We start from the raw sequence: 14,234 nt of genomic DNA, 5'->3' as shown, positions 1-14,234 counted from the left end.
GGAGTGTTTTGATTGTGTATTTCTGCACAGGAGGGGTTTGGACTGGATGGCTCTTGTGGTCTCTTCCATCTCTACAATTCTATTATTCTAACTGATTACAGCATTACTCACAGTACTTGTCATAGACAAGATCCATGTGTTTGGATTCTGGACATTTTGTGAAATGAAGAACCACAAATTAGCTTCTCCAAAAGTTGCTCCTGGCAAACAGACAAATTGTTTTTGACTCAGCTACTTTTCTCAAATTCAGTTACACTGCATTTTCTTTCAAAAGTGAATGCAAGATACAAACAAGTTTCAGTTCTTACTAAATATATCCCCAAATATTACCAGTTCCCCTAATAAATGTACACAAGGTACTGGAAAAAATCTTGATATGATAGTATCAGATAAATTAGTCATGAATGTCCATCTATTTTCTCCAAGGAATGTCTTACCAGTTTACAGTGCAATTCTGTACACACAATGTCTGCCCAGAAATATGTCCCAAGAAGCTCAATGGTGCTGACTCTCAGCCAGGTATACAGAGGAATGTAGCCTCAGTACTAAGTAATAGCAGCTGAAAGGTTTATTTTTAATCCAATTTTTTTTTTAAAAAAAATGTTATATATAAATATAGCATCCTTCCAAAATTATAGAAGAATGCCTATCTTTCCTATTTACTTTGACTTTTTGCAGGGTTTTTAAAATCCTGATCTTTGCCAAAGAAGGTTGCTAGAGTCTATCCACATGTTTCTGGGTGTATCAACACTATTGAAATAATGCAGTTTGATACCACGTTAAGAGCTGTAGCGCTATCCTATAGAATTTGTAGTTTTGCATTATTTCTATAGTGTAGATGCACCTCTGTTTTACCCAGGCCATGATGCATTTGATGAACAGAATGTATGAAGCTAGGTAATTTTTCTAATGCTTCAATGGACGCATGCAGCATTTAAACAGCATACTTCCAAAGTGATCCGAAGCAGCTTTATTTGGGCCTGTCTGTTTGGGCCCATAGTGATGTACAGCCCATCTAGTTCTGGGGTTGTACTATTAGCAGAATGTCTGAGCTTGATTATGGTCTAAAATAACCTCTGGGCAACTGAATTACTACTAGTTAGAGAAGAGGAATGGGATGACAGCTGACTGGAATGGTTGCTGCTCTTCTTCCCAAGGGCTTGTTGCAGCTTCTGCATAACTGTGAAGTGGTTTCAACAGCTCTAAAGGGCTTTGCTTTTAGGTTAGTTGAAGTCTTTGAACTTATTGAGTAAACAAATAGACACACTACCAAATATTATTTCGTTTCCTGGTAAGTACGCAGCTTGCAGTAACAAAAATTAACTTCAAAACACTGCAGATTTGAGCAAGTGTAAATATCTGTGGTATTAATGCGAGGAAAAGTTGAACCCTTTTCAAACTAGTGAAAGCACACACTCATGCTCACATTCAATAGCCTTGATTTATTCCCTTTTCACATCACAAAAGCACACACAAAGAGAAAAACCACTAGTCTTTCTGTGTGCTTTCAGGAATTTTACTGGAATGGAGTGGCACAGTTCTGCATGAAGCTGCACCTCATAAAACACTGTTGTAACTCCACATCAGTAATGCTGTTTTCCCCAATGGGACTGACTACAAGAATTGCTGATCAGATTGGCAATCAAATAAGTAACAGAAGGGTTTTAGGATTTGGCACAATTGTAATACCTTTTCAACCCTGTTTTAGGAAGAATAATCTTTGACACTGTTGAAAACAGAAGTCCTGTATCAGGTTTTGTCCCTTCTCCATAAAACGTTTAAGTACACTAACCTATATATTTTTTTTCTTCATAGCTATCATTACAAAAAAAGGCAACTGATTAATTACAAAATATAAATTAACGAATTAAGGACAACATTAATTAATCCGAAAAGCAAAAATATGCCTAACAAATTACTCTAGAGTAGAACCAGGGGAAAAGGGCAGCATCTCTATTAATGTACCATAACTGACATTAGTGTCTTATAACAACCATTAATTTTCACTTACACAATAGCATTGGTCTATTTTACTTACTTCATCATCATCCATTACATGTTCTTTGGCAAATTCATACATTTCTTTCTGAAGTGTTGTTATGTTGTAGTACCTAACTGCTTCCTAGAACAACAGCAACAAAGCCTCATGTCACATTAATAGCAGAATGTCATCCAAAACTCAGTCATGTATGAAAGTTTAATTATTCTAGTACACCTGTTATCCCTGATCATTTTAAACAACAGTTGTTGGGCCTTGTTTGAAAACCAAAGATAGTGAATGCTAAGTTTCTCCCCACTCCAAGTTCGTTTCCCCCATTCCCTTCCCATCAGGAAAAAGAAGTCTTCTGTTGACTCTCCTGCCAGAAGTTTATGAAGTGAACAATAACAATAACAAATCGCAGTTTGGACTTGATGGGATTTCCAGGCAAATATTCTAAGAGTTCTGATCTGAGAAAGGGGCAGTTTGTGAATAGGACAGAAATCTGATACTGGCGGAGTCCTTTCAGCCTCTCCAGTTGTCCGCAATCAACTTATCTCTGGGGATTCATTTCTGTGCTTGGATGGCAGCACACAGTACATGTGCAATTGGATACTTCCATGCCAATAGCAGAAGTAGCAAACATGTTTGTGTGACTTTGTTCTGTAAATGGCTTTCTCATTTTTATTATTAGATATTAGGTAGTTAATAAAGTTAGTGAACATCTGATCAACCTTACTCTTTCAGTTTTGGGCCCAACACTTTTGCAAATGTGGGCGCAGGCCTTTTGGTGAATCCAATATTATGGCCTTAGTATAACTGGCATATACACATCGATCCTCTATTTATTTATTCAGAAGCAAGCCCCATTGATGTTTATCCACCAAGCAAATGTACTTAAGAGAAAAATGGGACATGCATGGCCTTCTAGATGTTGTTGGACTTCAACTCTAGCCAGCATAACTAATGGTGAAGGATGATGGCTGTTGTCCAGCATCTGGAGGCCTTACTTCCCATCTTACCTAAGGAGTGTAACTTCCTTTTCCAGGCCTGGACAAAACTTCAACTGCTTGATTAAAATATATACATTACATTTAAGGTTTGGATTTTCTACAGGGAGTTCAAGGCAGCACAAATAATGATCTACACCCAGTATTTCCAGGTACTGATCCCGCCCAAATGTGCTTAGCTAGAGGAAGGTTGCTGAATCATGTGCTTCAAGACTATGTTGTGGTTCAATAGTACCAGGCAGAAAGAAAGAAAGAAAAAATGGTGGGCTATGATACTGAGCTCACAGCCTGCACTCGGTAGCTGTTATTTTGCAGATTTGTATGTTTGCTGATTTCTATTTGTTTGCCTTTCCACACCCACTTTCTTCTTGCACCAGTTTAACTCGCAGCAATTTTTCTTTCTCCAGCCTTCTTTCCTCCATTAGACCATACGTCTGAATTTGCATGAGTAATCTGTAACCAAAACCACTTTACATGCTTTACAAAAATGTTTAAGATTGCTTCTTTCTTGTCTAGGACCTGTGTGTGTGTGTGTGTGTGTGTGTGTGTGTGTGTGTGTGTGATTGGTTGTTGTTCAGCATCTGCTTGATTACTCTGCCAGAGAGATCGACTACTGTTTCTTACATTTCCCAGCAAAGTTTTTCACCTCCTATCATGTTTGCTGTAACTTTATTTTTATTGATTTCTTAACAATATTGTAAGCCGTCTTTGAAGTTTTTGCCGAAGGCTCAGGCATTAACGTTGTTTAAAAATTAATAAGTCAGTGCACTATGTAAACAAAGGCATAAACATCAGAAAATGCACTTTACAGATTTCCCTCTATTCTATGTACTGTATTAACATATTCTAATATAATATTAGTGGATTTATACCATATTTAATAATATAGTTAATTATCTTTGGAAGGGGCGGCTTGATGCTGAAATTAATGTAACACCGTATTCACTGAAAACTGGGTCTTTTCCCAGTTCTCTGAGTTTCCCGAATATGCAAGGCGAGATGTTGCAGTGTTGAGGAGAAGAGTGGGCATGAAACGAATGAAATATTTATTTATATCCCGCCTCTTCTGTTTTGGGGATCGAGGCGGGTAACAACATTATATAGTACATAAAAATCAAACATTAAAACCCACAAAACCCCTGCCTAACCCTCCCACCCAAATTTAAAATTACATACTAGGACATAGTTAAAATATATAACAGCACATCACAATTATTACACAATCCGCGATGAAAGAAGTGTGGAAAAAGTTCAATTGGTTCTGGGCAATTTTCAGTCTGGGAAGGCCTGCCGGAAGAGAAGGGTTTTAGTCCCCTTTTTAAAAGCCTCCAGTGAGGATAGTTGGCGAATTTCTTACAGCAGGTCATTCCATTCTAAAAATGTAAAGGCAAAACCTTGGATCTAGACAGAGGACTTTTGGATAGACAAAAGGTTGGATCAAATCCCTGCAAATCTCCATTTTATTTTGAAAAAATACAACATATTATTGGGACAACATGGTGTATTTTGAGTAAAATTCAGTGGTTATGGGATATATTTGCACAAACATTTTTTACAAAACGTTGTGAAATGTGAAAAACAATTTAAAAATGCATCAAAGCATTAGGCATGTGTTAAAAGGACTTTAAAAATCCACAAGAAAACTATCAGTACATATTGCATTTAATGGTTCATGAATGTAGCTGCTATGCCAACTCTTCCACCCCCAAACCCTCTGCCTGTCCCCCAAATCCCCTAGCCCTCCATTAAAAAGAAAAACTGGCAAAATTTCCATGCCATCCCAAAACTGCACAGAAAGTCCCCCGAATATGCAGAAACACCTCCATGTACAACACAAACCCTGAATCCTCCCAAAACCTTTATTTTCATTGGAACTGCTCTCAAAGTGGTGAGAGGAAGAAACATATCAAGTCCAGTCACCATTTTGAAAGGGACTCTTAGAGAAAGTGAAGTACCGTATATACTTGTCTATAAGTCTAAAAATTTATGCCCCAAAATACCAGGTTGACTTATTTATGTGTCAGTATCATAATGTGATAGCAGCTCTTTCAGTTTTCCCCATGCAGTGGGAAGATTTCTTTTTCTCTTGGGCCAAGCAGAAAGAGTCCTGAGTGATTAATTGCTGGCCGGCTGAAACCAACGTTGAAACAAATAGCCTCAGTTAGAATCGCTCTTGCTATACACACACATACACACACTGAAGGAGCCTCCAAGTTTACCCTCGACTTATCAAGACAAAACCTCCAATTTTGGCCCCAAAACCTGCCCTTGTCTTATACAGTATATGAAGTTGACTTCTTCTTCTTGGCTTTACTTCGTGAACGAAGTGTCGCCGGGCCCCGAGTTCCATCTGGAGGAGGAGGGGGTGGTCCCATGGGTTCCATGCTCAAAAGTCGGAGACAGAAGGGTGCTGCGAATAACTTTTAATATAACACAACAGTAACACACCCAACACCAAATAACCAGCCGGTTCCTTCACCAGGCCTTACAAAGTCCAAACTGAAAGTCCTCCAAACAGTGTAGTCTTCCGGACAGACCACGTGGCCTAGGCCTCCTCAGGCTCTCCACTATCTTGGGCATTGCGGACGCTCAACCGTGAGCCACGGGGGAGGCCTCTCTCCACTGGCCAACACCTTCCCCGAATGTCCCACAGCAGTCGGGGTCCGGGGTGGAGTACTGGGCAAGCTTGGTAGGGCTCGGGATCCGTTCCAGTGGGGTGTGGTGGCCACCACTCCTTCACGGCGGGTTGACCCTCCGCTCTCCTTCCTGGTCCTCTTCCCAAACCCCGGAAGTGCAACCGGTTTATTTCGGCTGCTAAGGCTTCACTCACCCTGGCCTCTATTTCCCCTTCGTACCCTGTTCCTTCCGACCGCCACAGAGTTCCCGACGCTCCTTGCTCCTTCTCTCCCCCCCTCCCCCTGGGAGGTTTCCCCTTTTCTAGCCTGGGGCTCCGCCCCTCCCTCTGTCCCTGTCCGAGGCCCAGCTGTTTCGCTTTCCGCTGGTGCTCCTTCCTCCTTCAGAGTGCCCTCTGGGTCCTCCAGGGTATCTTCCTCCAAGGCGGGACCCCAACCCGACTGTTCCCCCTCCTCCACCCTCTGACACGAAGATTCAGGAAGGACTGGAAGAAGAGACTTGTCCCTCCATAACTGCCATCCTCCAGCCTATGAGGGAGTTGACCAGGCAGACCCAGCTCCATCAGGGCTAGCCTGGAAGAAGAGACTCCTCCCTCCATAACTGCCATCCTCCGGTCCGTGAGGGAGTTGACCAGGCAGACCCAGCTCCATCAGGGCTAGCCTGGTAGAAGAGACTCCTCCCTCCATAACTGTCATCCTCCGGCCTATGAGGGAGTTGACCAGGCAGGCCCAGCTCCATCAGGGCTAGCCTGGGAGAAGAGACTCCTCCCTCCATAACTGCCATCCTCCAGCCTATGAGAGACTTGACCAGGCAGGCCCAGCTCCATCAGGGCTAGCCTGGAAGAAGAGACTCCTCCCTCCATAACTGTCATCTTCCAGCCTATGAGGGACTTGACCAGGCAGACCCAGCTCCATCAGGGTTAGCCTGAAGAAGAAGAGCCCTCCCTCCAGTCCATCTGCCTTGCTTGGTCCAGGCCTCAGAGGGAGAGAAGAATGCTGGACTTGATCACCACCACCATTCCCTTCTCCTTTTGTGCCGTGTCTTTGACTGGGCGGCATATAAATAAATTCTATTATTATTATTATTATTATTATTATTATTATTATTATTAGTGAGAAGATGACAGTCACCACTTCCCACTAGCTTCTCAAACAATAGCTGTTTGGGAGGCGTTCTGTGGAAAGGGAAATAAAATTCGGGTTTTGAACATAAACATTTGTGAAAGCTGTTCCAAGGGAAAGGGCTATAGCTCAGAGATAATGCAAGCTTTGTGTAGAGGTTCAATCCCTAGCAGTTTCTAGGTACACATTATACTGAGCTAGGAGAATAAAGCTGAATCTGTGAATAAGGATTACTTTGTCCTGTCAAACTGATATAAAACCTTTGTAGAGGTGTTAAAATAGCCTAGAACCATTGCTCTTTATGGCCCTGCAGTCCAAAGGAAAACCATCATCCAGATAGCAAGGACAATGTACATTTTAAATATAGAGTTATTTCAGTTGTGCAAAACATAGGCCTGTTACAGACAGCCAAAATAAAGCTGCTTCGAGTCACAGTGGAGGTATGTTGTTTCAATAATGCATGCGTCCTAAGAGTCCAGAAGCCACACCAAAGCCACGCTCAAGTCCTTAGGGCTGGAGTGTGGCTTTGGTGCGACTTCTGGACTCTTAGGATGCATACATCATTGAAACACCATATCTCCACTGTGACTCGAAGCAGCTTTATTTTGGCTGTCTGTAACAGGCCATAGGAATTCTGTGTTTTTCCCTCCATGGGGCCATCTATGGAGCAGAGGACATGTCATTACAATGCAGATGATCCTGTTACAGGGCCAAGCACCACGTCTGAGATCATTGACTTGCAAAACAAATAGTGTGAAGCTGAGTGTGATGTCCAGCCAGGACTATTTGAATCTCCCCCTACATTTTCTTTCATATTGATTCAGGCCATAGTATATTTAGTGTAGGAAATGTTCATTGTATTAGTTGTGGGAGAGCTGTAGGATCCCCTGCATTTTTTTCCAGGTTTGGTTTGCCCCTTCCCAGCAAGCTCAGTTTTAGCTAGAGGCTTTTAGTTTTTAGCAGTCTTTACTGTGAGCAGGCAGAGAGCTGTCTTTTGGTGGTAAACAGGCCCAGACAGCCGGAAAGGGCATTTCTTACACGTTAGCCATTTAGTTACCAAGAACAAGTTAGCCATTTTAGTTATCTACATCAAGTCAAAGAATTCAGGAGCTGAAAGACCCTGCACCAGCTCCATTGAGTGAGGAAATCAAACCAAGATCTAACCCAGAGAGATGACATCCTCAAGATTGCTGAAACTCAAACTATAAAGTGTCTTTTATCTAGAGCTGGGGCGGAAAAAACTCTTTATTTTTGTTCTTTAAATTAAACTTCCCCCTTTTTGAACTTTACATTCAGCTTCAGAGCCTTTTGGGTAAAAGAGATTGATTTCACCAGGTTACCGGCGTTGCACACCCAAATCTGCCACCACCTTTAGTTGGGTGTGTCTTCACACTGAGACCATCTTACATCATAAGTAGCCATCCAATACCCAAGTGAAGAACTGAAAGGGAATGCCAGTGGTCACTCTAACAGCTCAGTGCAAGTGACCCCTTTGTGGGAGACAGCAGCAAATTAAACAAGCACAAAGTTCAGGCAGCACAAATGCCAATGTCGCTTTGCCAAAGCAAGCTTACAAAACAACAGTGTTCTGGGAACACTAAGTCTGGTGAACTTCCTTGTGAGATACAGAACTCCCCAAAAGAAAAGAAAGACAAGAGGAGGAAAAAGATCCCTGGAAAAGGGCAGACTGAAGACATTTTATAAAACTTTCCTCCAACAAGACGATCTTTTTGCAGTCTCCCCATGGAGACAGACTGCAGTTCCACTTGATAAAACCTTTGGATAATTCTACACAGAGGATATCCACTGCAGGCTTCAGGTGAAGCTGTGCCAATGCATTGTGCCAGGGGCTGCCAAAGTGATGTAATGGCTGGTTCAGCATTTCATCAGCTGAACAAAGGTGAAGTCTAAGGACACTGCCCCACAGATCACTCGCCCACCATGAGAAATGTGATTATAAAGCTTTGTGGAGGGATTGTTCGGATCAAAAGGAGAAGGCTAATTTCCTCCTCACCTAGAGTGCTCAGGGTTACAGGGTTTTTTTCCCCTCTACCTGAATTCTTGTGTGTGCCAGGGTAGGAAATTTTACTTAAAATGAAAAACAATGTAAGTATGATTAAGTAGAGAAGCAATTTTGGTTCCATTCTTTAGAGCAGAAGTAAGAAATGTTCCTTGCCCCGACATTTTGGAGTTCAAATCTCATTAGCATAGACAATGGATAGGAATTGCAGTCCAACTATCAGAAACGACAAAAGTCCCCCTGTTATGCATTACAGCAGGTATTTTTTTGGATCTCCAGATGCTATGAAACTACCAGAAGGCACAGACAGCATAGCCTATGATTAGGGATCCTAGGAGTTTTAGCCTAACATTTGGAGAATCAGAATAAGATTATTACAGTCAAAGACCAGCATCAAAAAAAAAAAAAAAAAAAAAATAAAAAAAATACACAGAAAGCTGTAAAATAATGCATAAAAACAAGTAAAATGATATAGACATCAAAGTGCTTTTGTTTTAAATAGCAGAAAGATAAAAACCTGCCCACTGAAAAGTTAAAATTATTCACTTCCACAACAATTAAAATGAATTCAAATAAACATAAGTACCAGTTACTATCAGTTGGATAGAAGAAATTTTGTCTCAATATGCTCTGCTAACTTAGGTTAATTTTGCTTTTCCTGCAAGTAATTGCAGATGTGCAAAACTGAGCTATTTTATAGGTTATGTGAGGATTCAAATCTGGTAATAGGTATTTTTAATAAAAAGTTTCAGATCTCTCCGGTTTGTTTGAAAGAATTGGGGTGATCATATCTTTACGAGCATCATTGTAAAAGGAACAGTGAAATAATACATGACTAGCGGTTTCTATAGTTTCTATAGCCTAGCATTTGGAGAATCAAAATATGGAGGCACTGTTTTGCATTGGCTGTCCTCAGTCTGGTGCTCAAGGGCACCAAGTTGTCGAAATCTGCTTTAGAGAGAACCATTTGTTTTAAATGGGTTTTTATCTCTGCCAGAAAAAAGGAAAAAAGTGGCATAGCTTTATACATTGCAGAACAAATCCCAGATACAGAAGTCCTGAAGGACTCTGATGGAAGATATTTAGCAGTTGAAATAACGCAGGAAGGGCAAAAAATTCTAGTGGCAGGAGTATATGCTCCAGTTGATAATAAATCTGATTTTTATTTAAAAAATGACAGAAGAAATAATGGAACTAGGATATGAATCACATATAATGATGGGGTGATAAACCCACAAACAGATAGAGATCATGCAACAAAAAGGATGAAAGAAAAACAGGGTAAATTACCCCAATCCTTTTTCTACTTACAGGAATCGTTGACATTAATTGATATTTGGAGATATCAAAATAAAACTTCTAAACAATATACTTTTTACTCCAATCCCCACAAATTGATGTCTAGAATCGATATGATTGTGATTTCTAAAGATTTACTTAAAGATGTTATGGAAGCAAATATCGTACCAAAGAAAATTTCAGATCATAATCCACTTACCCTTCAGTGGCAAATGATAAAGAAAGTTAAAACATGGAGATTAAATGAAAATTTATTTAAAAATCCTGATGTAGTGCAACAAGCAAAAAAATGTCTGAAGTTATACTTTCAAGAGAATTTGAATAAAGGCACTAAATTAATCTCAGTTTGGGATGTGTCCTGGACTGCAGCCAGCACATAGAAACATACACTGATAAGAATGGCTCAACAAGGTAATTAGTTGAATTATGCAGCTGGAAATAGTCCACAAACCTTGCAGGGAGTGAGAGAAAGAGCAAACCAAAAGCCAAAGCCAGGATAACAGGGATCACAATAGTCAGTCCAGTCCAGGATCAGGTCAGCCAGAGGATAGCAATAGTCCAGTCCATTCCAAAGTCAAGAGTCAAGGCAACAAGGAGTTAGTGCAGGCAGCAATCACACCAAAGAATCATGCAATAAGCTCTGGCACCAAATCAATGCCTCCCAGGTGATTAAGTAGGAGACCCTCTTCTCAGTGCCAGCTGAGACTTGTTTGCCAATTGTCTCTCAGCAATTCTCATGGACCTGCATCTGCCAGCACTTTCAGCCCTGCATTGCCTAAAGGAGAGAACCTCCAGGCCTGGTTCCTCCCCAGAGTCACCACTAGGCTGCTGTACCACCAGAGGAATGCCATCAGCACCAGAACCTGGCTGAATCTCCTCCTCTGGGGCTGGGAGATCAGGGCTGGGCTCTGGCAGCAGAATTAACACCTGGTGTAGCCTCAATTGCCCCTTGCTCTGGAGTAGACCCTTCCTCCTCCTCATCCTCTGAGTCCTGCTCTTGCCTGGCCATGACAGGATGCAAGTAAAGTTGTAACGTGAGGATTCTTCATTCAAAAAAATATAGAACAAACAAAGACGTGGAAACATAATCACGAGATGATAAACCAAAAAATAAAAGAACAAGAACAAGAATTAGAACATAAAAACAACAGAAAAGATATAACGGCAGAAGTAAAATTATTACAAAAACAATTAGCATTAATGACAACAGAAGAATTACAAAGGAAATTAAAATTTGTAAAACAAAAATATTTTGAATTTGAAAACAAAACTGGGAAACTATTAGCACATAATTTAAGGAAGGTAAGGGAGAAAAGAATAATTACGGAAATGAAGGGTGGAGAAAATAAAATTAAGAGAACTAATGAAATAAAGAAATTATTTGAGAAATATTACAATAATCTGTATAAAGAACCGGACAAAGAAAAAACCTTTATTAAAGATATGAACGATTATATAAGTAAACATGATCTTACAAAGTTAAAAGAAGAACAAAGGGAATTCTTGAACACTAACATCACAATGATGGAACTTACAGAAGCAATCAAAGAAATGAAAACTGGGAAAGCACTGGGCCCAGATGGCTACACTGCCGGATATTACAAAACTTTTCAGGATGAAATATGTCTTCCCCTTTTGGAACTAATGAATGATATTGTAAATAATGGGATGCCTGAAACTTGGACAAATGCATATATTGCTTTAATGCATAAAACTGATAAAGATAACAGATTACCACAAATTTACCAACCAATATCATTACTTAACCTGGACTATAAAATATTCTCAGCAATCCTGGCTAATAGAGTGAATTTTTTTTTTTTGCAAGATAAGATAGAAAAAGATCAAACCAGATTCCTCCCAAAAAGGCAAATGAAACAAAATATCAGAACTATGGTTAACATGATAGAATACTATGAAAAAAAACCCTTCCAAAAAGTAGCCTTTATCTTCTTTGAGAGAAGGCATTCGATTTATTGAGCTGGGATTATATGAAGGCGGTATTGCAAAAAATAGAGATTGGGGGAAAATTTTATCAATAGATTAACGCAATATATAAAAAGCAAACAGCTCAAATTCTGGTGAACAGAGAGATGACAGATGTTTGTAAAATTTACAGAGGTACAAGGCAGGGTTGTCCTCTGTCACCATTAATTTTTATTTTGTCTTTAGAAGTCTTATTAGAGCAGATTAGAAAAGATGAAACGATACCAGGAGCCCGAATAAAAGATACATCATATAAAATCAAGGCATACGTGGACGACCTTGCAATCATACTTGAGAATCCGATAGAAAACATTGAAAAACTACTGGACAAAATTAAGGAATTTGGAAAATTTGCCGGATTTAAGATCAACAAAGATAAAACTCAAACACTGGCCATGAACTTAACGAGGGAAGAAAAGTATATATTTCAGGGAAGATCTGGTCTGCAAATTAATTAAAAAATCAAATATCTGGGAATAATATTATCTTCAAAAAATTCAGAATTATTTGATAACAACTATGCAACTATGTGGAAAAATGTTAAAACAGACCTGGACAGATGGGCAAAACAAAATCTCTCTTTTTTTTTGGCAGAATCGCGACTGTTAAGATGAATATACTCCCCCAGCTTATGGGGTTTTTTTGCCCATCATCAATAATGATAAACCATTTTCCCAATGGGAAAAGGAAATATTTAAATATATCTGGAAAAAAGGAAAACCCAGGATCAAACGAATTGTGATGAAAGCTCTGAAAGAAAACGGTGGTCTAGGAGTCCCTGATCTGAAGACGTATTACTATCCCTGTGCCATGGAATGGATAAAAAATTGGGTAACATTCAAAGATTCTGATATTTTAAAAATAGAAGGATTCAGTCAAAGATATGGTTGGCACGGCTATTTATGTTATGACAGGATGGAGGTAAATACGAATTCTTGGACCATGCCATAAGAAGACCATTGATTACAATCTGGAAAAAAATTAAAAAGAAATTTTATAAAGCTTTACCAAACTGACTTTCACCACAAGAAGCTTGGAAATATGGATATGACATTTCAGTTCAGGAAGGTATAAGACCTGATTGAATGGGAGTTAGGGAGACCACAAATATTATCAATTGAACGACTAAATGAAACGGGATATGCTATAAAGTGGTTTATCTATCGCCAATTGAAAGAAAGGTTCAATACAGATTTAAAATTGAATGGTATCGCAGAAGAAGAAAATGAGTTAGATAAAATATTGTTACATTCGACTGAGTCTACAATTGCAAAACTTTATAAAAATCTATTAAAAAGAGAAACAGGGTTAGAAACAATTAAAGAAACCTGTATTAAATGGTCCCCAAATATCGGGCATGCAATATCGTTAAACAGCTGGGAAAGAACATGGGGACGAGATTTGAAATTTACAGATAGTATGGATGTAAAAGAAAATTTTTATAAAATGCTACATCGTTGGTACTATTCCCCAAAAAAGGTGGCAAAAATGCTGGGTAAAACTATAGGTAATTGTTGGAAATGTAGAAATGGAATTGGCACATTTTACCATATGTGGTGGACCTGTCCTGAAACACAAATTCTGGAAAACTGTACACTCTGTAATTCAAAAAATACTGAAATGTCAGATTAAACTAAAACCAGAAAGCTGTTTATTAAATATCATAGAGGAAAAACAAGAGAGGAAACATTTGAAAGTTTTGCTGTATGCCTATACTGCTGCTAGATGCTGTTTTGCACAAAAATGGAAAGATACGAGGACCCCAACAGTTGACGATTGGTTAGTAAAGTGGGTAAATATGGCACAACTTGATAAGATGACTATGGCGGGATACAGACGGGCAAAAAGGGGTGTATTCATGACGTCATGAAGGTAGAGCCTTCAGACGGGCCTTACCTGAATGCCGTCATGAACACGCTCCCCGCACGCTCCAAGCGGGAAGAAGCGGCATTAAAAAGGTGCTGCTTTTTTCCGCTTCTTTTTGATTTGCGGCGTACGTGCGCAGCTCCGTTTGTAAGCTGCTGCATCGATACGTCAGAATTGCTACGCCGCAAATATAAGTTGCCCGTTTAAAAGCTCCGTGTCAGCTGCGTCGCATAATGGGTCGGGGTCCGGGACATGCGTGGTTTGCAGTCAAGCTTTAATTGCAACGTCCGCTGCCATGCAGCTGTGGCAGCTGCGGCACA

Source organism: Sceloporus undulatus, chromosome 6 (assembly GCF_019175285.1).
Source record: "Sceloporus undulatus isolate JIND9_A2432 ecotype Alabama chromosome 6, SceUnd_v1.1, whole genome shotgun sequence".
NCBI classification, from domain to species: domain Eukaryota; kingdom Metazoa; phylum Chordata; class Lepidosauria; order Squamata; family Phrynosomatidae; genus Sceloporus; species Sceloporus undulatus.
The sequence above is the reverse complement of the archived record's forward strand: the minus strand, read 5'-3'. Positions refer to the sequence as shown.